This window comes from Equus asinus, chromosome 16 (genome assembly GCF_041296235.1).
Source record: "Equus asinus isolate D_3611 breed Donkey chromosome 16, EquAss-T2T_v2, whole genome shotgun sequence".
Taxonomy (NCBI): domain Eukaryota; kingdom Metazoa; phylum Chordata; class Mammalia; order Perissodactyla; family Equidae; genus Equus; species Equus asinus.
The window spans coordinates 9646301-9667073 of NC_091805.1; the positions used below are offsets into that span (position 1 = coordinate 9646301).

At 37.1% G+C, this 20773-nt stretch overlaps 1 protein-coding gene and 1 long non-coding RNA gene across 4 annotated transcripts in view; one reads left to right on the forward strand and one right to left on the reverse strand.

Annotated features, from left to right (window-relative positions):
- The window catches only part of NEGR1 (neuronal growth regulator 1), an 824026-nt gene that overhangs the window by 349369 nt on the left and 453884 nt on the right, over positions 1-20773 (reverse strand). The window lies entirely within an intron of this gene.
- LOC139040358 (uncharacterized) lies at positions 1845-16215 on the forward strand. Of its 2 annotated transcripts, XR_011494744.1 has the most exons (4): positions 1847-2019; positions 2470-2671; positions 13582-13728; positions 15802-16215. It is a non-coding gene; the product is annotated as an uncharacterized lncRNA (long non-coding RNA). The 2 variants fall into 2 exon arrangements; XR_011494743.1 differs by lacking the exon at positions 2470-2671 and having other exon boundaries at positions 1845-2019.

A 20773-nucleotide genomic window follows, 5' to 3' on the forward strand; every position in this document is an offset into this window, starting at 1 on the left:
AACACTATTAATTGTAATATGGAGTCATAAATCCTGCAAAGTGGATAGTGTGCTACAAGCTGTCTTGGGAACGCAGAGTAGTAAATCTAACTCTGCCTATGGAGTCAGAATCAGAGAGGATACTGATGTTCGATAAGGCTTTATGAAACAGACAGGATTTGAGTGGAATTTGATGGCTAAAAACAACAGTTCCCTTCACCCAACTAATCCTCAATATAATCCGAGGAGTTTTCACAATCCTGGGGTTGGGGGAAAGCTGACTTAACAGATCCTACACCAATAGGTACAGAGTGAGCTCCAAAATCTACAGATTTGGGAGACACTAACTTACAGGACACCAGAAAAAAACCTCTTCATAAATTCTCTCTCCTATTTCCTTAAGATCTCCACTGTAATTAGGCCCTCCTTCAGATCCTCAGAGCCCTGATTTGCCTTCAAGAGCGTAACAATAAATGCTGCTATCCCTACAAGAGATGGTGTCTTCAGAGCTTGCATTCACTTTCATCCTTCCTGAGAGCAGCGTGCTGGGTCGAGAGGGCTCCATGGAGAGGGCTCCACACTGGAGGGAGGAAGGTGTCAGGGGCAGCTTTTTCCTTCCGTGTTATTTTCCCTGGGGAAAGCCCAGAATTGGTTCTGCATGGCTATGAGCAACACAATCAGCAATGGAGAGAAGAAAGTGACCATCTGAGAGGGACAAACGTTACAGGATGGAGTTATGGAAAAAAACAAAGTAGAAATAGCTTCCCTCTCTCTTCCCCTTCTCTCCATCTTACCTGAACTACCTAATACATGTATTATGCATCAGTGGGATGAGAGAAAGCAAGTAATCTCTAAATTTTACGACAGGTTTTCCCATTGAAGGAAGGCACTGGTTTTTGCTACACAGGTTTTCCATGGTGAAAGAAATATATATAAATACACATACACAACCATATGTATAGAGGTTATATTAACAAGGCTTAGTATACATGAGGATTAAATGAGATAAAAGAATAAAAGCTACTGATTTAGAGATGATAGGTTTTGGTAGCTTAACATTTATTTAACGATTTAAAAATTTGTGATTGAAGGCAACTTTCTCACCTGCTATATAAACATTTTGAAGGCAAAAATACAACATTGTTACACAAGAGTTTCAATATTTTGGACTACAAGGATTTTCATTTTTGCTTCCTTTTGGCTACAGGATCAATAGCTGGCCTCTACACATGAGTGTTTACACCCCAGAGTGCAAATCCCTGCTGTAACTCAGGCGAGCTGCAGCTTCACTTACTTGGATGGTTCAAAGATATAAAACACTGCTTAAAATCAGGACCATAATAGCAGCTACCCCCTTAGGCAGCAGCAGCAACAGCAGGAAGCTGGAGCGCACTTAGAGCAGCGTTGTGTATCACAGGGAATCGACGATGCCTGCTTAATTCACCCTTCTGCCTAGCAGAAAATAGTTACAAAACACACAGGAAGCACACCACAACTGAAATACCTTAGAGCACAGAAACGTAAGTGTCCATACCCAGCAAGGCAGAAGTCTTAGGAGCAAACTTTCTACCTTCAAAACCTGCAGTCATGGTAACATTTTATTAAGAATTAACAATGAGCTTTCTCCTGGAAACCATTTGGCAGTATACTTTAAGAACTTCAAAAAATTCCAGCGCAGTGAGCCAATGATTCCCCTTCCAGGAATTGGTCTTAAGGAAAGCAGGCACCTTCTTTCAGTATAGTCATGCTTCCCATAAACCTGGCGGCCAGCTCCACTGTTCTGTTTGAAAACGTGCCAGCAAATGCCCTCGGGAATGGCCCGGCTGCACTTGTCTTGCCTCACCCTTGGCAGTGAACTATTCTCCACATAAACCAGAGGAAATAGCCCAGCTGTGACATGCTAGAACCCAGCTGCCTTCTTTGCAAACATTTCCCATAGCTAAAAGCTTGCTTTAGTGTTTTTTAAAACACGAGAGAGCCCAATGTCTACCCTTGGACTCATAGAGTTGTAATGTAACACCTGGCTCCTGATTTCATGAGGTAAGCCTGTTCCGGTTCAATATGAATTTTCCTTGTTAGGCTCAGCTTTCTATAAATGTATTTTAGCAGATTTTTCTATCAAAGGCTGCTATGCTGTTTTTCGTACTTGCAGAGAAGATGTGTCATTTTGGGGCAGTCAGAAAAATAATGCCTTCTCTGAAGTACTCGGGTTTCTTTGTTCTTTGTATATAGCATTTATTTTCCTAATTGTGAAGGCACTACACACATATTGAAAAGAATGTGGAGAAATAGATAAAGAATGAGGAAGAAAAACTCAAAGTCATCTATTAGGTTGAAACATCTAAAATTGCCCTTTGTTAGGTTAAAAACAAATGGCTATCGGCAATTTCATGTGATTCAACTTAATATAATACTACCATTCAAAGAGAATCACTATTAATAGTTTCATGCGTGTCATGGCAGTCTTTTTATGCATGTATTTTTACATAGATTCCAGAGACTTCCATGTGGTCCAACAAGCTCATCAGGGAACTGTGCTTAAGCCTTGGCTGAACATAAAGAGGGTCTCCTTCTTTGAGACATATGTCCTCTGAGCTAGAAGGTATTTGGAGAAGGATTCAAAATAGAGCATTGTGGTTCTCTTGTTTTTCACTTTGGAAACATGTCTAACAAAAGGATACTTAAAGCAAAGGTTGGTATTTTTTGGACATTTGTTATGTGTAATGGACTGTGAGCTTAATGACGTTTTTTGGTTGGCAGGGGTGGGGTCTGTCATGAGGCAGAGTTCTCAGTATCTGGTCCCCAATTTCTTCTTTCACCTACTCACCTACTTTTTTGTTAGTTGGCTTATGTGGCAGTTTTATAACATGGCCCCAAATTCTTTAACACTTCTTCCATCACAAAGAGGTCCTCATACTCCCCTCACCTCAGTTGAATTTGAGTAGGCACCTAGCTGTTTCAAATAGTAGAGCTGGGAAAGAAGTAATGCCATATGGCTTCCAAGACTGGATCATGAAATGCCATTTGTCTTCTGCCCTGATCCCTGGAACACTCAGTCTTGGAGGTCTGAGTTGCTGTGTCATTAGTCTGACCCCCCTGGAGGCCCCATGCTGGAGAGTACACCTGGAGACATCACATGGGGACCCCACATGGAGAAGTTCTGAGATAACAGGAGCACAAGAGAGCCTAGCAAGCACCCCAACACTTCTAGGCCCTAACTGTTCTAGCCACCCCAGTCAGACTCCAAGTGTTATGTTCAAATTATAGTATTTTAAGTAAAATACATAATTGCAGTTGTTTAAAATCACCAGGTTTGAGCAGGGTTTGGAAAAGAATCATGAAATGTGGAGGACTTACACTAACTGACTGCAACACTTACAGTTATAAAGCTACAAGTGTAGCTTTGGCATCCAGACAGTGTGGCATTGGTATCAAGACAGACAATGGAACAAAAGAGAGACTCCAAAGGTATATGAGAAAACTTCCCATGAGGATCAAAGACCTGATTACTTGTGTGAAAAACTAAGATACCTAAAACAATGCATAAGTAACATATGAGTAATGCAGGTATGTATACATGGGGAGTGATCGGGCCTGGTGGAGAGGACCAGTCTAAAGAGGGACGGTGCGGCTGGCCCGGTGGGCAGTGGTTAAGTGCGCATGTTCTGCTTCAACAGCCCCGGGGTTCACCGCTTCAGATCCCGGGTGGGGACATGGCACTGCTTGGCAAGCCATGCTGTGGCATGTGTCCCACGTATAAAGAGGAGGAAGATGGGCTTGGTTGTTAGCTCAGAGCCAGTCTTCCTCAGCAAAAAGAGGAGGACTGGCAGCAGTTAGCTCAGAGCCAATCTGCCTCAAAAAAAAAATTAAAAAAAAAAGAGGGCGGCTATCACTGATAATTTCCATTTAGAAAACGGAAGTCCAGATTTGCCAGATCTTTGCCATGAGTTTTTCCATTTTTTGGTACCATAAAAATGCATAAAAATATTTGTGGACTTATCCTGGCACCAACAGAAATGACGCCATTAAGGGAATTAGAAAAATTTGCCACTTACTGAAGAAGACACGTGATCATCCTATGCTGGAAGATTGTCATAATATAGAAATCTACATGGTCTATGAAAGCAAACAGTTCACGTAGATTTATGTGTGTACAAAATCCTCACCATAAGCTATAACCCTGTGTACTCTGGATTGTGTAATGGAGCCATAATCTCGCCATCTCTGCCCTACATCCTGGGAAGCCCTCAGCCTGTTCGATAGCCTTGGAAGACTCAAGGAATCCATTTTCACATTATATTGCTCGGTTTCTTATAAAAGCTGCACATTATTACACTATTGCGTGGTTGCTCACCTGTCATGGAATGACCATGATTAGGTTGCCAGTGACTAGAGTTCTGCCTTAAGAAATAGACGAAGAACAGATTTTATTCAGGAATTTAAATAATAAAACCATGATTCACATTAATATTTTGCTCTCCCTAAAATACTCATCATTTACATATTTTTTATCATCATGTTTCTTTATCTATTTTTCTCACAGAGAATGCTTTATTTACATTTTTTAAATGTAACAACCCAGTGTTTTCATGCAACTGTATCCCAGGAGCTCTCAGTACAGTCCTACGGTTACATGCACAAATCTCTCTAAAATTCGGTTAAAAGGTAATTTGCCATGTTGCTGGCCCCTAGATCATTAGTCACAGTGGCCTAAGTGCATTCTTTTATAATTCAATATCAAAGAAATTGCTTTCATGGCATTAACTATATTATATTCAAAATTGTATAAATTATTGAAATACTATGCCACTGCCAAGACATAAGACAATTCACATGGAAAAAGTTGCATTTTAAATTATTCATTGGAAAAAAAGTCAGTCTCTTGCCAGAAACTGTTTTATACTGGGGCTAGCTTCTGGGACATACATTTAAATATGAATCACAAACCTCTGGAAATTCAGATATTCATAATTCTCGTGGCTTCGAATAAGAGGTTTATCTCTTTAACTCATTGATTTCCATCAAGCAAATTAAATATTATAAATTGTCTTGTAGTGAGGTTTATTCTAATGAGCATTTTCATTAGTAGGGAAAGTATTCATAGCTAATTCCTTATAACTCATTCTAAAATGATATAGAACATCTATATAAAAATACTGAAATTTGGTGACACAATCATTTAGTATTTTTGAGTACAATATGGAAACTATATAACCATTTAACTATATATATTACATATACACATGCACATACATGATATATATGCATATAAGTATGAATATATACATATATGTATATTTGTTATATAGTTATGTATATTATTTTGGAGATGTGTGTATTTGTATCTTGTAACATCATTATGTGCCTTTCTTAATGCCAGAATATGATAGTAAAGGGACAAGTGTAATTAGGGGAAGGATAACCTCAAAAGGTCTCTCTATACAGATTTATATATTATTCATTTTGTTAGAAGATATTTATTTATCGCTCGCTATGCACCAGGGACTATGTTAGCTACCAGTGATTTAAAATTCAATAAAATAGAATTGCTGCTTTCCAGTAGCTTATACATTATGGGAGGAAACAAACATTGAAGTAAATTTAAAATATAATTATATAGATTTATATGAGAGACATATATATAAAATATTATGTAAATCTAAAGGGAAATCACCCAATCCAGATGGAGATGGAAGGATGGTGATGGAGATACCAAGATAATTTGTGGAATAATATGCTGTAACTGTCTCAAAAGAGAAGTGCATTCCAAGTAGAGTGAGACACGTATGGAGGCACAGAGTTGGGAAACATCAGCAGCTATTTGTAGACCCCATATTTATCATTGTGGTTGTAATAGCTGATTTAACTATTTGGCTGGTCACAGCTAAAATTATTCCCTCTATTCACTTTCAAGCCATGAACAAATTTCTTTTTTTTTCCCATACATATTTCCAGAGAACTCATATGAATGCAGGAACTATTTTATATTGATCCCTGCTTACGTTACAGGATCATATTTAGTACATAGTAAGTACTCAGGAAGTGTTGAACTAGAGTCTTTTCATCAGTTCTAAATGTTCCTTATTTGGAGAGTTAGCTTTTAACACATTCATTAAAAAATCATTCTCCCTCAAATTGATTACTACCTTCTGAGGAGTGAAAATATTTTACCACTTCTCCTTTTTGAATTAAAAAACATTATGAATAAACCACTCCCTGGGCTATTAAGTAAGAAACATTGGTTTATTTTAGTTTCTCCAATGTACTAGGAGTGTGGCATATTTTCATATCCCTGTTGAAAAGTTTCATGTACTTTTATTTTGGTTTTCCAGATAATATCATGCGATATTTTTAAGAACTTAAAAATACAGGTTAAACTAAAAAGCACGTTCCCTTGGGCACACGTGTTCTGTAACCACCTCTCCTACCTGCTGAACTTTCATGTTTCCAATGCTCCAGTCTCATCACTTGGCAAATCCTCCAAAAATAAGTCAAATCATCTCCTCTTTCTCAAAGTTTGAAAACTTTGAGTTGGAAAACTCAAATAATCTATGCAAAAACGTTAACTCTTTTATTCTATATTTTTGCCTATACCTAACTATCATAATTCTTTATTCTTTTTTCTCAGCAACTGCTATATTAGAAGGGTAGGAAGTATATCTGAATTTTTAGTTTGAAGGTTGAGAGAAATGAAGGGTAAGCCTTAGCCACGACAAAATAACCAAATTTACCTTTTGGGTAGGTTAACCAGCTTAGTAGATAAAGAGAATTCTCTGAACGTATTGAGTGTATATAGATTTCAGGAGTCATTTGACAGTTGTTAATGATATTTTAAGCAATAAAATGGAGAAGTGTGGACAAGAGTTCATGCAACCAGGAAGAATCCCGTCTGGTGAAGCCACTACAGCCAGTGATGGTGGAGGATTCCAGTCAGCATGAAGGGTGAATGTTGGAAGAATACCATAGGAGTCTGTGTTTGGCCCTTTCTTTTCCTCAATTTTAAACAATTTGGATAAAGGTCTTGGAGACACGTTTATTGATAAAACCACATCGGGGGTCATGTGTTCAGTTATTGTCACTACAATTTAAGAGTAAAACACTGATATGTTATTTTACAATTAGAAGTCAGTCAGAATAGTAAACTGCCTGGACACAATACTATGTGGAGACACAGCTGAAGGAGCTACAGATGTCTAGATAAAGATAAGAAATATGGGCTGCCCCGTGGCCGAGTGGTTAAGCTCGTGCGCTCTGCTTCGACGGCCAGGGTTTTCACTGGTTTGAATCCTGTGCGTGGACATGGCACTGCTCATCAAGCCATGCTGATGCAGCATCGCACATGCCACAACTAGAAGGACCCACAACTAAAAATACACAACTATGTACCAGGGGGCTTTCAGGAGAAAAAGGAAAAATAAACTCAAAAGACAAAGATAAGAAATAAAGATAAGCAATGTAAAGAAAGAAAATTTTTGGATTGACTTGTGGATTGATTCTAGGTTGTTCTAGTAGACAGAATAATGGTGGATTTCAGGTCATTATAATGAAGTATCCTAAGTGAGAAGTGTCTTCACAGTGAAAGAGACTATTTTATGAGACTATAAGCTCCTTATTATCAAAGATTCTCAGAGAATATGGAAGAGCAGTAGGATTAGAGAAGGGATGACTACACTGAATGGGTGCTCAGGTCAAATATACTCTTAGGATTTTTCAACTGTTGTGTTCTTTGACTCTTTACTGTACCATTTACGTATATATGAGGAAGCAAATTCGAGTAAAACATATGAACACATTAAAGGCCTGCATAAATGGTTGTTGACTATTTTCCCTCTGAGTGCTTAAAACATAATAGACCCAAATAAGTTCTTGTTGAATTCTTGAAATGGAAACAATATTTGATTAATATCTTTGCGGAGAAAAAAGAGACGTTACTCTGCTATCTGAAAACTCGACTGGTAATTTTATATTTGTCTTCCCCAACATAATATGAATATTACATAAAGTTGTTTATATACCCAAGCAAATTTTTGTGAGTTTGTGTGCATTATAGTAGTCACAGTGTATGCATCCAGATCAATGTGTTAGTATAAACAGATGGAAACGTTTCTCAGTTGATGAGGATCATAAGAACCCTTCTCCTCCTCTTTCACAAAACAACTGAACCCACACACTTTCTGCCCCAGTTTCTCTTTTTATCCACATTTATCTCTGAGTTGCTTTAAATCTCCAGAGATGGGATGACCACGCCTTTCGAACATATTGCAAAAACAGCAGTGACTATGGTTAATTTTTGCTAGTCAGTTATTTTATTGAAGAAAACATGTACCAAATGACAGCAGAGTCATCAGCTGATGAGAAGATTTATTATGTATATAACATTGTGCTTTTGGTAAGGAGTCAGCAGAAATATGCTATGACTGTAATATCAAACTTTCTGTCAGGCTGAGAGCTGTAACACTCAAATGGTACCCTAAGAAACTGAGTTGTGTGCTTCCTACTGAATAGTTCCTTTAAAAAAAAAAGAACTAAAAAGAATTTTAAGAGAAAAAGTAAACTTTTGTAGTAGAGAAACATAATCTGTTCCTTTCTGAATGTAACAGGGCTGCTAATCGTTCACCAAACTCATTTCCTCCTCTTGGCACATGACTAGATTCTGTTGCTCAGAATCCCTTGCAGTTACACATGATTGAATTTTCAACAATGGAATTTGAGCAGAAGTGATGTATGCTAGTTCCAGGCTTGGCTCACAAAAACTTCCCATGGATGATCCTACAAGTTACTTCTACCCAGACAGCTATGCCCATGGGCTTAGAAATCGGAAATCACATATTTAAGATGACAGAAATATAAGATAGAGAACACTTTCCTAGAGAATGTAGCCTGTCTATAATGAACAGCTGATTTGGATGTCTTGTTAACAAAAAATAAATAATATATCCAAACAGTTTTATAGACAAGGCCTACCAATATTTAAGAAACTAATCTCTGTTTTATAACCCACTCGAAAGAAGATTAAAGAAACAAAATGTAAAGAAATAATTGTTACCTATAAATCTATCCTGAAAATAAAAAGAAAACATCACCAATTCATTTTATGAAAAAGCTATAATATGATATTAAATATGGACAAGGCCTGTACAAGAAAAATAATTTCACTTATGAACTCAGAAAATGTTTAATCATAATATGGAACCCATCAAGTGAATCTAGAAATATATATAAGAAAATCATTCCTTATTCCACGACTGAAGATATTATTCAAACATTTATTAACTTAATACTACCCTGAAACAGACTGAAAAAGAAATATATGTACCGATATATGATCACGTCAATGGACAAAGCATTACATAAGAAAAAAATACTATAATTAATAAGGAAAATCTTGCAAACCTGGGATAGAAAATTTCTTTCACAATGTGGCTAAAAGAATCTACCAAAACTTCACAATGATCATTATTTTTAATTGTGAAGTGTTAGACGCTTGTCCATTAAAACTGAAACAAGATAAGAAAGCTCACTTTTATTTCTTCTATTTTACTTTGTACTGGAGTTCCTAACCAGTTCAACAAGATTAGGAAACAAGTTAGAAGCATAAGTATTAGAAAAAAGGTCCAAACAAGTCATTGGTCATACATTACAGAATTATCTTTGTGGAATATTCAAGAGAAATTAAATACTATTGAAATTGATGAGAATTAAGCAAGACCACAAAAAGATGTTAATTCTGCTGACAATAAATCTACACATTTGATAAAATTACATTAAAACTTCCATTTTTATTCACAGAGTTCAACAAGATTAACCTAGTATTAATGTTGAAGGGTAAAAGACAAATAGCAGTCAAGACAACTTTGATTAAGAAAAATAAAGAGAGGAAATTTTCCTAGCAGACTGTCAAGACAAATTATAAAACTCTGGTGGTTAAAAACACAGACCAGAATAAAAGTGATACACACAAATCACACAAAATACACAGAATACACACACAGAGGTTTTGAAGGTGGAATCTTACAAATCAGGGAAGAACATACAATTCAATCAGTCGTGCTAGGACAAAGGGCTACCTTAGAAAAATATAAAAGTGGATTCTGACCTCACAATGATGTACAGAAATAAGCTAGACATACATTAAAAGACTAAATATTGAGTGAAATATTTAAGTGTTTAAAAAATATAAGATAACTTTATGATATTGATGTTGGACAGGGGTAAGACAGAAAACACATGCCATAATGAAAAAGATCAATAAGCATGACTGTATTAAAACATAAAAACATGTATACTTGTGCATGGGTGACACACCATAAGCAAATTTAAGTGAAGCTGCAGATTTGTAGGAGATATTTATAATGAATGTAAACAAAGATTAGTATCCTTAATATGTAAAGAATTTCCACAAGTCAATAAGTTCAAAACAAAAGAACAGGCTAGTAAAAATGGATAGGGGCTATGAATAAGAAATTCATAAAAGAGAAAACTTTTATGGCCAATTGTTTGACAAAAAGTAAAATGTCATTAATAGGAAAATTTAAATTAAAAGAACACTATTTCAAATCCATAATACTGGCAAAACTTTAAAAAGTAGATAATACCAAGGTAAGGAGGATTTCAGAAAATGAAATATCATACAATGATGAAGGCAATATAAATCTGCAAACAATTTGAAAACAGCTAATACAACTGAAGTTGCACATATAGCTCCACCAGTTCATTCCCAAGTATTTACATATCCTCAAACCTTGTTACTTTAAAGTGTGGTCCTCCATAACCTGGGAGCTTGTTACAAATGCAGAATATCAGATGCACCCAGATCTACCATAGAAAAATGTGCAATTTAACAAGATCTCTAGGTAATTTATATGCACATCAAAGTTTGAGAAGCACTGCCCTAGACAAGATTAGTGGTCCTCAAAATTGGATGCACATTAGGATCACCTGGGATGTTCTTAAAATATTCCAATGCATGGGTCCTACTCCAGACAAACTGAATTGCCATCTCTATAGAATATTCAAAAGCTTCCCAGATGATTTCATCATGCATCTGTAATTGAGAACCTCTGTGCTAGAGAAAATTTCACATATGCACAAGAAGTTTATCAAAGATTATATCGTTTGAAAAAGCAAAATCTGGACAAATCCTAAATGTCCATGCATTTATAAACTGTTAGGTTATACAATAAAATCCTGAACTGCAGACAAAATGCTTTATTTGGGTTTATCAATATTGACTATTCCAAAAAATAAAATGATGAGTGCAAAAAGATGATCAGTGGTAAAAAAAATAGGCAAATAGGTCAATGGAACAGAATAGAGAGCCCAGAAATACAACCACATAAATATAGTCAACTGAACTTTGACAAAGGAGCAAAAGCAATAAAGTGGAGCAAAGACAGTCTTTCCACAAACGGTGCTGGAACAACTGGACATTCATGTGGAAAAATGTGAATCTAGACACAGGCCTTGCACCCTTCACAAAAATTAACTCAAAATGCATCACAGACTTAAATGCAAAATACAAAACTATAAAACTCCTAGAAGATAACATAGGAGAAAATCTAGATGACCTTGGGCATGGCAATGACTTTTTAGACACAACATCAAAGGCATGATCCATGAAAGAAATGATTGATAAGCTGGAGTTCATTCAAATTAAAAACTACTGCTCTGTGAAAGACAATGTCAAGAATCAGAATACAAGCCACAGACTGGTAGGAAATATTTGCAAAAGACACATTTGATAAACAACTCAAAACTCAACAATAAGAAAATAAAACAATGAAAAATAGGCCAAAGACCTTATAGACACCTCACGAAAGAAGTATACAGATGGCAAATAAGCATATGAAAAGCTGTTCCACATCATATGTCATCCAGGAAATGCAAATTAAAACAACAATGAAATACCACTACACACCTATTAGAATGGCCAAAATCTGGAATCCTGACAATATCAAATGCTGCTGAGGATGTGGAGCAACAGGAACACTCAACCATTGCTGGTGGAAACACAAAATGGTACAGCCACTCTGGAAGGCAGTTTGGCGCTTTTTTACAAAGCTAAACATACTCTTACTTACCACATGGTCCAGGAATTGTGCTCGCTGGTATTTACGGAAAGGAGTAAAAACTTATGTCCACACAAAAACCTGCACCCAAATGTTTATAGATCTTTATTCATAATTGCCAAAACGTGGAAGTAACCAAGCTATTCTTTGGTAGGTGAATGGATCAATAAACTGTGGTACTTACAGATGATGGAATATTCTTCAGTGCTAAAAAGGAATGAGCTATTAAGCCATGAAAAGACATGGAGGAACCTTAAAACCTTAAATGCATATTACTGAGTGAAAGAAGGCAATCTGAAAAGGCTACATATAGTATGATTCCAGCTACGTGACATTCTGGAAAAGGCAAAAATATGGAGACAATAAAAGGACAAATGGTTGCCAGCGGTTAAGTGAGTGGGAAGAGGGATGAACAGAGCACAGAGGATTTTTACGGCAGTGAAAATACTCTGTAAATTATGATGGATATGTGTCATTACACATTTTTCCAAACCAACAGAATGTACAACACTAAGAGTGTACTGTAATGTAAACTATGGACTTTGGGTGATTATGATATGCGAATGTAGGTTCATTCATTGTAACAAATGTGTCACCTTGATGGGGGATGTTGATAATGGAGCAGGCTGTGCACGTGTGGGGGCAGGGAGCATTGGAAAATCTGTACATTCCCTTCAATTTTGCTGTGACCTAAAACTGCTCTTAAAAATAGTCTTAATATAAAAATTATATTTATCAATTTTATAAAATTTCAAAAATAACACATTTTATGGAAAAAACCATCAATTGGGAAAATTGTGCACTATGAAAGTGTGATACCATTTATGAAAATCCTGAAAATATATTAAAATATTCTTCAAATTATTATGCTTACACATACATAATAAAACAAAAAAACATGTATAGGAAGGATATGCACTGACTTAGAGTAGTTACAGCTAGGAATCATTGGAGGGAACAGAAGGAGTAAATATTTAGCTTTTTTTAATATATTATTTCCATTTTTGTAGGTGAAGTAAATCAATATTAGAAATGGTTAAAATCCTGCATTGGTACATTGATGTCGACATTATTTTAAGTTATCTGTATTTTTCAAATTTCAAAAAAAAATTAAAAATTTAAACAAAATCTAGGTTAAAAGAGTCCCTATTTCTTGAGGTTGTTGCGAACCTGTAAATGAGACGTGATGCTTGAATGAAGGAAGAGCTTTATAAAGTGAATGCCACATAGATATTGGCTGTCACTAATACAAATCGCTTTAAGAGAAAGTGAGACAAAAATCTCAAATATTAACTGTTATTACTAATAATAATGAAATCTATATAAACTGAACCAAAAGCATTCATCATTTTCCAGCCTTATAAACACAATCTTCTCTCTAATAATTCCTTTCTCCTTCATGCATTTCCTATCTTTCAGGATATCTTCAAATTAATCTTCCTAAAAACAAATAATTAAACAAAACAAATATAAGAAAAAAATTTCATACAAAATCAAGGAAAAAACATTAATATTTTGTTGGCTTCATTTCCAGTACATTCTACGGTGTCTGTCACCAAGCATCAGGTCAATGGATTGAGGCAAAGGGGGCATGAAAAAGATACACTTTCACAAAACTATTTGGAAACTGGAAGTTCACATCCATCAGGAGGGGAGCAGCGTCCTGTTCGATGGTATACAGGTACTGTGAAAGAAAGAGCAGCCATAATTTAGACCACAATAGCCTTTGGGGATCATTTCAAAAGCTTCAGTCAGCCCTGGAGAAATGGTGCATTTCTGTGTGCACACATAGGTGTCAGATAAACCAACTTTTGGTCACAAAAATCTCGCTTTTGCAGCAACCTTGATACTAACCTTGCTCTCTCCTGACTGCATATTAACATGGCTCTAAACTCTAATTGCTAAACGTTCGGCTGGCCTGAATTCCCACCAAATCTGCTGCCCTGGCCACCACACACATTCACAATTTTCCTTCCAAGTGTGTGGATGCCCTCTGTATGTGCTCTCCACCCCCCCGTCTCAGGAGGCATTGAGAGCCTAGGCCACGTTTCAGTCAAGGCTGCAGGAGTCCTATATTTCCACATCTCCTCGGGAAGTGTGCAAGGTGCTATTGAGAAGAAGATGCTCTGTCAACGTACAGCATTATCACCAACTACGTTTTTTTCTCCTTGATTTTGGTTGGAATGATAGCTATAGTTATTGCTCTTTTTCAATCCATCCAAAAACAATGCTGATATTGTGTCTTTTCATCATGTTTAAATAATCTAGAAAATGAAGTGAGATTAAAAGCCAGAAGAGAGGTTCAAACAATGTGGATGTTGCTTGTTTCAACACAGTCACCAAGTTGCTTGTTTTAATACAATGAAGAATGGCACATTAGTTGGAAGAAAATGAATTTCAGAGTAAAAAAATACTTAGCTAATTTTATCCATCAGAAAGTTGGTAAATATCATCGTATACAAGGCCTTGTGCTCATTTACACAAGGCAGACGTCACCCCCTACCATCTCCTTGCGAGCCAGGGACCATGCAAGTACAAAGAGATACCACAAAGAGAGGAAGCAAATTGCTCAGCACCCAATAATGGGATATCAATTAAGTTCTGGAAGAGATGAGGAACTCTTTGCCTGGAATGCTAGGGAACTTTCTAAAAGCCTATAAAAGTTTTTATATAGGAGCCTGAGATAGACTACTGGGGTCTGAAGTATAGGGACCATGGGTTAGCAATCTTTACAAAAGGCACTTATATAATTGGGGTTCATTAAATATTTGTCAGTTGGTGGAAGAAAGGTTTTGTATCATTAAAGAGAAGAAGGGACCTCAGACAAGCTAGCATTATTTGCAGAAAGACAGATGGAAATATTAAAGCAGAGAAGAAAATATTTCTTGAGTACTTAGTATGCATGAAACACTGTGCTAGGCACTTCACATCCATTACTTCCTTTATTTCTTACAGTCATGTTATGAATTAGGAATTACTAACCTAATTATCAACATTTGAGAATAAGTATTAATTATTAAAATCTGAGAACACATAGACAGTAAGTGGCAAGACTGGGTCACATCCAGTGTTTGATACAATAAAACATGCTGCCTGCTACATAAAGATCTAAGCCAGTGAGCATGGTACTAAGACTCACGTTAAAAATGTCCCACATACAGTTTAAGGCCATCTACTCTGGAGGTAGGCTGCCTTGAAACTCTGTTGATTACTGTGTATTTGACATTGAACAAATGACTTAAATTTTATGATCCTTGGTATCTTCTGGTAAAATTGGGATAATTATAGAATCTACACAATAGTGGGAACTTTTTTTTTGGTAAGAATATATGAGATAATAGATATACAGAAATAGAACACTCCTGGCATAAATTATATACTTGATAAATGTTAGCGTTATAGAATTAGCGTTAAATACTCTTGCATTGAATAGCTTCAGCAATCATGTTCTGGTTATTCTGTTGGTTTTTGTTTTTGAAATTTCAAATGATTCTGAATAATGTATACATTTCTCTTAATTTACTTTGTTATCTTTATTTCCTTCTAATAACACTCTCTGGGCACTGGCTCCTCGTCTTCTATGATTAGGCAGCCTTCAGGAGAAACTTTGCCAAACATTTTCTATTTGTGCTGATTGTCTTTATGAAACATCTTTAGAATGAATAAATAGGATTGTTTTTGCTTAACCTGAATTGCTGTAGTATCTAGTTGTATAACATGCTCAAGTATAAAATCTCTATGCTTTTTTCATTAGGTATCATTGCTCATCATAAAAAAAGGGATATGTGTCTTTAACATCGGCCAATCGATGGTCAACGTTAAAGGACACAAAGTGCCAAACAGTCACACCCTTCCAGACGTGGGTGCTCTCTCTTCAGATAAAGCCAACAGAGCACAGCTGGTGGGAGCCAGAGCTGCGGAGAAGCCAGCCCCCTGAAGCTAGGACTGACTTTTTGATATTGCCACTGACTGCAGCCCATTCAGAGGGTACAACCAGACTCAGTGAAGCAGAGTGCCCACAGTTAGCCCAAAGATACACAGCAACCGGAAAAAACCCAGACATGGTCTTACAGAGAAAGCGCATGGTGAGGAATCATCGTAAATGAGAAAGAAAAGATGCACAGGGAAAATATAAAGAAATAAACTCCTACTAAAGAGTAAGAAAAAAGATCATGAAAAAGGAAGGCAACAATAAAGCTAAGACACTGTACGGAAAATATGAAATAAAATAACATGCAATAAAAGAAGAGGATATATAACAACTAATATTGATTGCGTGTTCATTGTGTGCCAGGCACTCTTCTCAGCACTTCTACATATTAAAGAATTCCATCTCCACAACATTTATGTGAGACATTATTATTTCCATTTTGCTGTTGGGGAGACTGAGGCAAGTTCATTCACTTGCTCAGATCACTTTGCTGTTAACTGGGAATCTAGGATTCAAACTGAGCTGATCTGACTTAAGCCTAGTTTTTGTCTCCAAGGCTATAAAGCCAGAAAAGAGAAACATTAGAGATTTATAAGACAAACCCTGAAGAGAAGAGATGCATACTGTATAGAGAAACTCTCTCAGCTCATAGAGGTGGGGAAGAGAGTTGGTACCCTGCCCTTAAAGTCCCTTTTGACTTGTGACTGTGCCCATGAGTGCATTCACAGCAGGGATGTAGGCACACTTTATGTAAGAAGCTGCAGCTACTATATTAAGACACTTAGTACTCTGCGTTAGTGAACCTATATCCTCAATTGTCTGCCTTATTAGACTGTGGGTCTCCTGATGGTGGGGAAAAAGATCTTGTATTGATCTGAGTTCTTAATCATTGGCAGAAAGTCTGATATATTGTAGGTGCTCAAAAATCCTACTTTGCTCCTCTCCCCATCCCCGTTCTTTATGCCCATAACAAACCACTCACATCCTCATATTCCACTTTCAATCCAAATCATTTGCTTTCTTTCCACATGCAATCCTCTGTGCCCATCTGCTCTGCCTTCTTCCTTGTTAACAGAGATGTCCCTCTGTTCCTGTGCAGGCCCAGCCCTCACTAAGCCCATTGCCTTCAACGACTCAAGGAATTCATTACATTAACTCTCCTGCTGTCTCCTACATAGTCCAGTGTTTCCCCTTTATTAGGTCATTTCTATAACATGTGTTGTAATTTCTGCAATCTTTAAAAAAAATGAAATAGGAAAATGACAATACAGAATGTCTTGAGCCCTCTTCCTTCTCCAAATAGTGCATCATTTTTACAATAAAACTCAAAATAGTGTCTATACTTGTGGTACCAATTGTCTTAACATCCTGTCTCTTGCTTTTGCTTTAATTACACTTCCGGCACCAATACTCCTCTGCATTACCTTCTCTCTCATTACTTCACGATAACATGTGTTGCTTAATCCTGTGGCCAGCTCTCAGTCCTCCTTTTACTTGATCTATTTGCCAACATTTGACATAGTTGCTCATTTTATTCTGCATGAAATACTTCCTCACTTTGCTTCCAGGATATCACACTCTCCTGGTTTTTCCCTCATTGGCCTTTCATCCCAGACAGCTCTGCTGGCCCTTCTTATCTCCCTGGCCCCCTGATGTTAGAGCATCTCAGGATGGATCTTAGGGCCTCTTCTTTCCCTACATTATTCCTTTAGTAATCCCATCAAATTTCATGATTTTAAATACCATGTCAAAAGCAGACAACTCTCCCCTGAATTACAGACACAGATCTCTCCCAGGTCTTTCTGCTGAATTGTAGGCACAAATATACAATTGCCTGCTTAGCATCTCCACCTAGGTGCCTAACATATACCTCAAACAAGAAGTCTTGTTACTCCCACTCAAATGTTCTAAGCTGTCAGCCCTCCTTATCTCAATTAACGATAACTGTTGCTTCCAATTTGCTCAAACCCAAATCCTTTAAGCTCCCCTTAGATTCTCCTTTTTTAACATTCTACATCCAATAACAGCAACTCTTTTTGACTTTGTGTTCAGAGCCTCCTCACTGCTCTTCCTGTTGCCATTCCTGTCCCCTGAGATCAATTCTCAACATTCAAGCCACAGTAATCCTAATATAATAAGTCAGATCACATTACTATTCTGCTCAAACCATTCCAATAGTTTTCCATCTGTTGTGGACCAAATTGTGTTGTTGGTCAAAATATAGATGCTAAAGGTGATTCTGCTAAGAGCTCAGACAGAAAAGAGGAGAGCTATACCGAAAGGCCCTATCACTTCAGAGGATGCATATGTCATCATGAACAGATGGTAGTAGAAATATCAACATTAAAAGTGCTTCTGGTAAGATCTCAGACGGAAATGAGGAACATGTTATTGGAAACTGGAGGAAAGGCTAGCCTTGTTATAAAGTGGCAAAGAATGTGGCTGAATTGTGATTTATTGTTTTGTGGAAAGTAGAACTTACAAGCTATGAACTTAGATATTTAGCTAAGGAAGTTTCTAAGCCAGTGTTGAAGGTGCAGCTAGGTTTTCCTTACTACTTACAGTAAAATCAAGATGAGAGAGGGGAACTGAAGAAAGAATTGTTAAGCAAAACTTAAAGAACTCAAAGATTTGGAAAATTCTCAGCCTACTATATTGCAAAAAATGAGAAAGTCTGTTTTGGAAAGAACAAGAAGGATGTGGCTGGATAATCACTCCATAAGGAGATTACCCATGGATTTAATCAGCCAGCCACCTCCTGGGTTTTAGTGGGTCAGGCTTACTCTGCAAAGGTCCACATGAGTGGGGCCATCTCAAAGTGACAAGGGGCCAGGGCGGAAGCCTAGGTCTATGGGGGTGAAAGTGCAACCCCTGGGGGCCCAGGGGCAAAGCATACAGCCAGAAAGCATTATTCTCAAGCCTTCAGATCTAATGGAATTTGCCTTGCTAGGTTTTGGACTTGCTTGGGACCTGTCACCCTTTTCTTCTTTCCAATTTCTTCCGTTTGGAATGGAAATGCCTATGCCTGTTTCACCACTGTATTTTGCAAACAGAATATTTGTCTGGTTTTACAAATCCATAGCTGGAGACTAATTTTGCCTCAGGATGAACCATATTAGAGTCTCACCCAAACCTGATTTAGGTGATATTTAGATGAGATTTTGGACCTGGAATTGATGCTTTTGAGCTGTTGGAATGGGGTAAATGTATTCTGCATGTGAGAAGGACATGAATTTGGGGGAAAGACAGAGGGTAGAATGTTATGGACTGAACTGTGTCCCCACAAAATTCATACGTTGAAGCCCTAACCCCCAATGTGACTATATTTGGAGACAGGGCCTTTAAGGAGGTAATTAAGGTTAAATAGGGTCATAAGGGCAGGGCTGTAAACTGATAGGACTGGTGTCCTTATAAGAAGAGGAAGAGACACCAGAGGTCTCTCTCTCTCCTTCTCTTTGTGGACACAGAAGAAAGGCCGTGTGAGGACACAGCAAGACAGCGGCTGTGGGCAAGTCAGAAAGAGAGGTCTCACCAGAAACCAACCCTAAGGACACCTTGACCTTGGATTTCTAGCCTCCAAGACTGTGAGAAAACAAATGTGTGCTGTTTAAGTCATCAATCAGTAGTATTTAGTTATGGTAGCCCTGGAAGACCATCACACTCAGTGAAAAAGGAAAAGTCCTTCCAATGGCTTACAGTGGACTTCTCCTCATCCTATGACACTTCCAATATCATATGTTACTCTTTTCCACTCTGCTCCAGCCCCTCTAGCTCCTTGCATTCCTTTGCCTCAGAGACTATAACTTGCAACTTCATATATCTGGACATTTCCTTCAGATATATGCATAATTTTCTCCTGTACCTCTTTTAAGTCTGGTCAAATGTCACTTTGTCAAATCTTTTTTCCCTGATCACTCTATTTACAAGTCTTTCCTTTCCACGGTCCCTGATAAAACTTCCTCTATAGAACTTGTACCTTCTCACATACTATATGAATTACTGATGCACTTTGCTTGTTGTCACCTTCTACTAGAACCAAAGTTCCATGGTAGCAGAGATTTTTATTAGTCATTGTCTCTGTTGAATCCTCAGTACCTAGAACAGATTCTGTCACATAGTAGATGTTTAATAAACCTCTATTAAATTAATTGAAATGTCTTTAGATTTCCTTCTCTGATAGTCAGAGAGGAACTACCTTTGTCTTTGAATTCCTAGTGCCTATAAATATAAAATATTAAATTTTATGATAAAAGAATTTCTTTTAAGTATGAAAGAGAATTAAAATAAAACAATAAATCAAACATCAGTCTTAAGTTGAAAGAGTAAACGCTTGATGATATCAGGGAGAGGAATCAGGAACATAAAATCACAACCCTACCATTTCCATCATCTCTGATAGTTATGTGAACATTTCTATGTAATATTTAGAAATGATTACTAAGATTATGACACTTATTTTAGATTATGTTTGTTTATTCATATGTTATAAACTTGATAATAAACAGCAATCACATGCCTTGCTGCCAATCTTCCCAACCACTGTGCATGTTGCAAGGTGAATTAATTAGTAAGAACAGATGTAACGCATTTCGAAGAGATCTGCTGGCCATTGTCCAGTGGCTGGCCTCACACAACAGTGTAAATAAAGTACATATTCACATGTAGACACCATCCAATTTACGTTCATGTGTGGAATCACAGAGATGGCTTTATACTTTTTGAATATCACCTTCAATGATAATAACACAGCAGCACAATTTTAGAGATAATTGGAATGTTGTGTTTAACTAGGGAT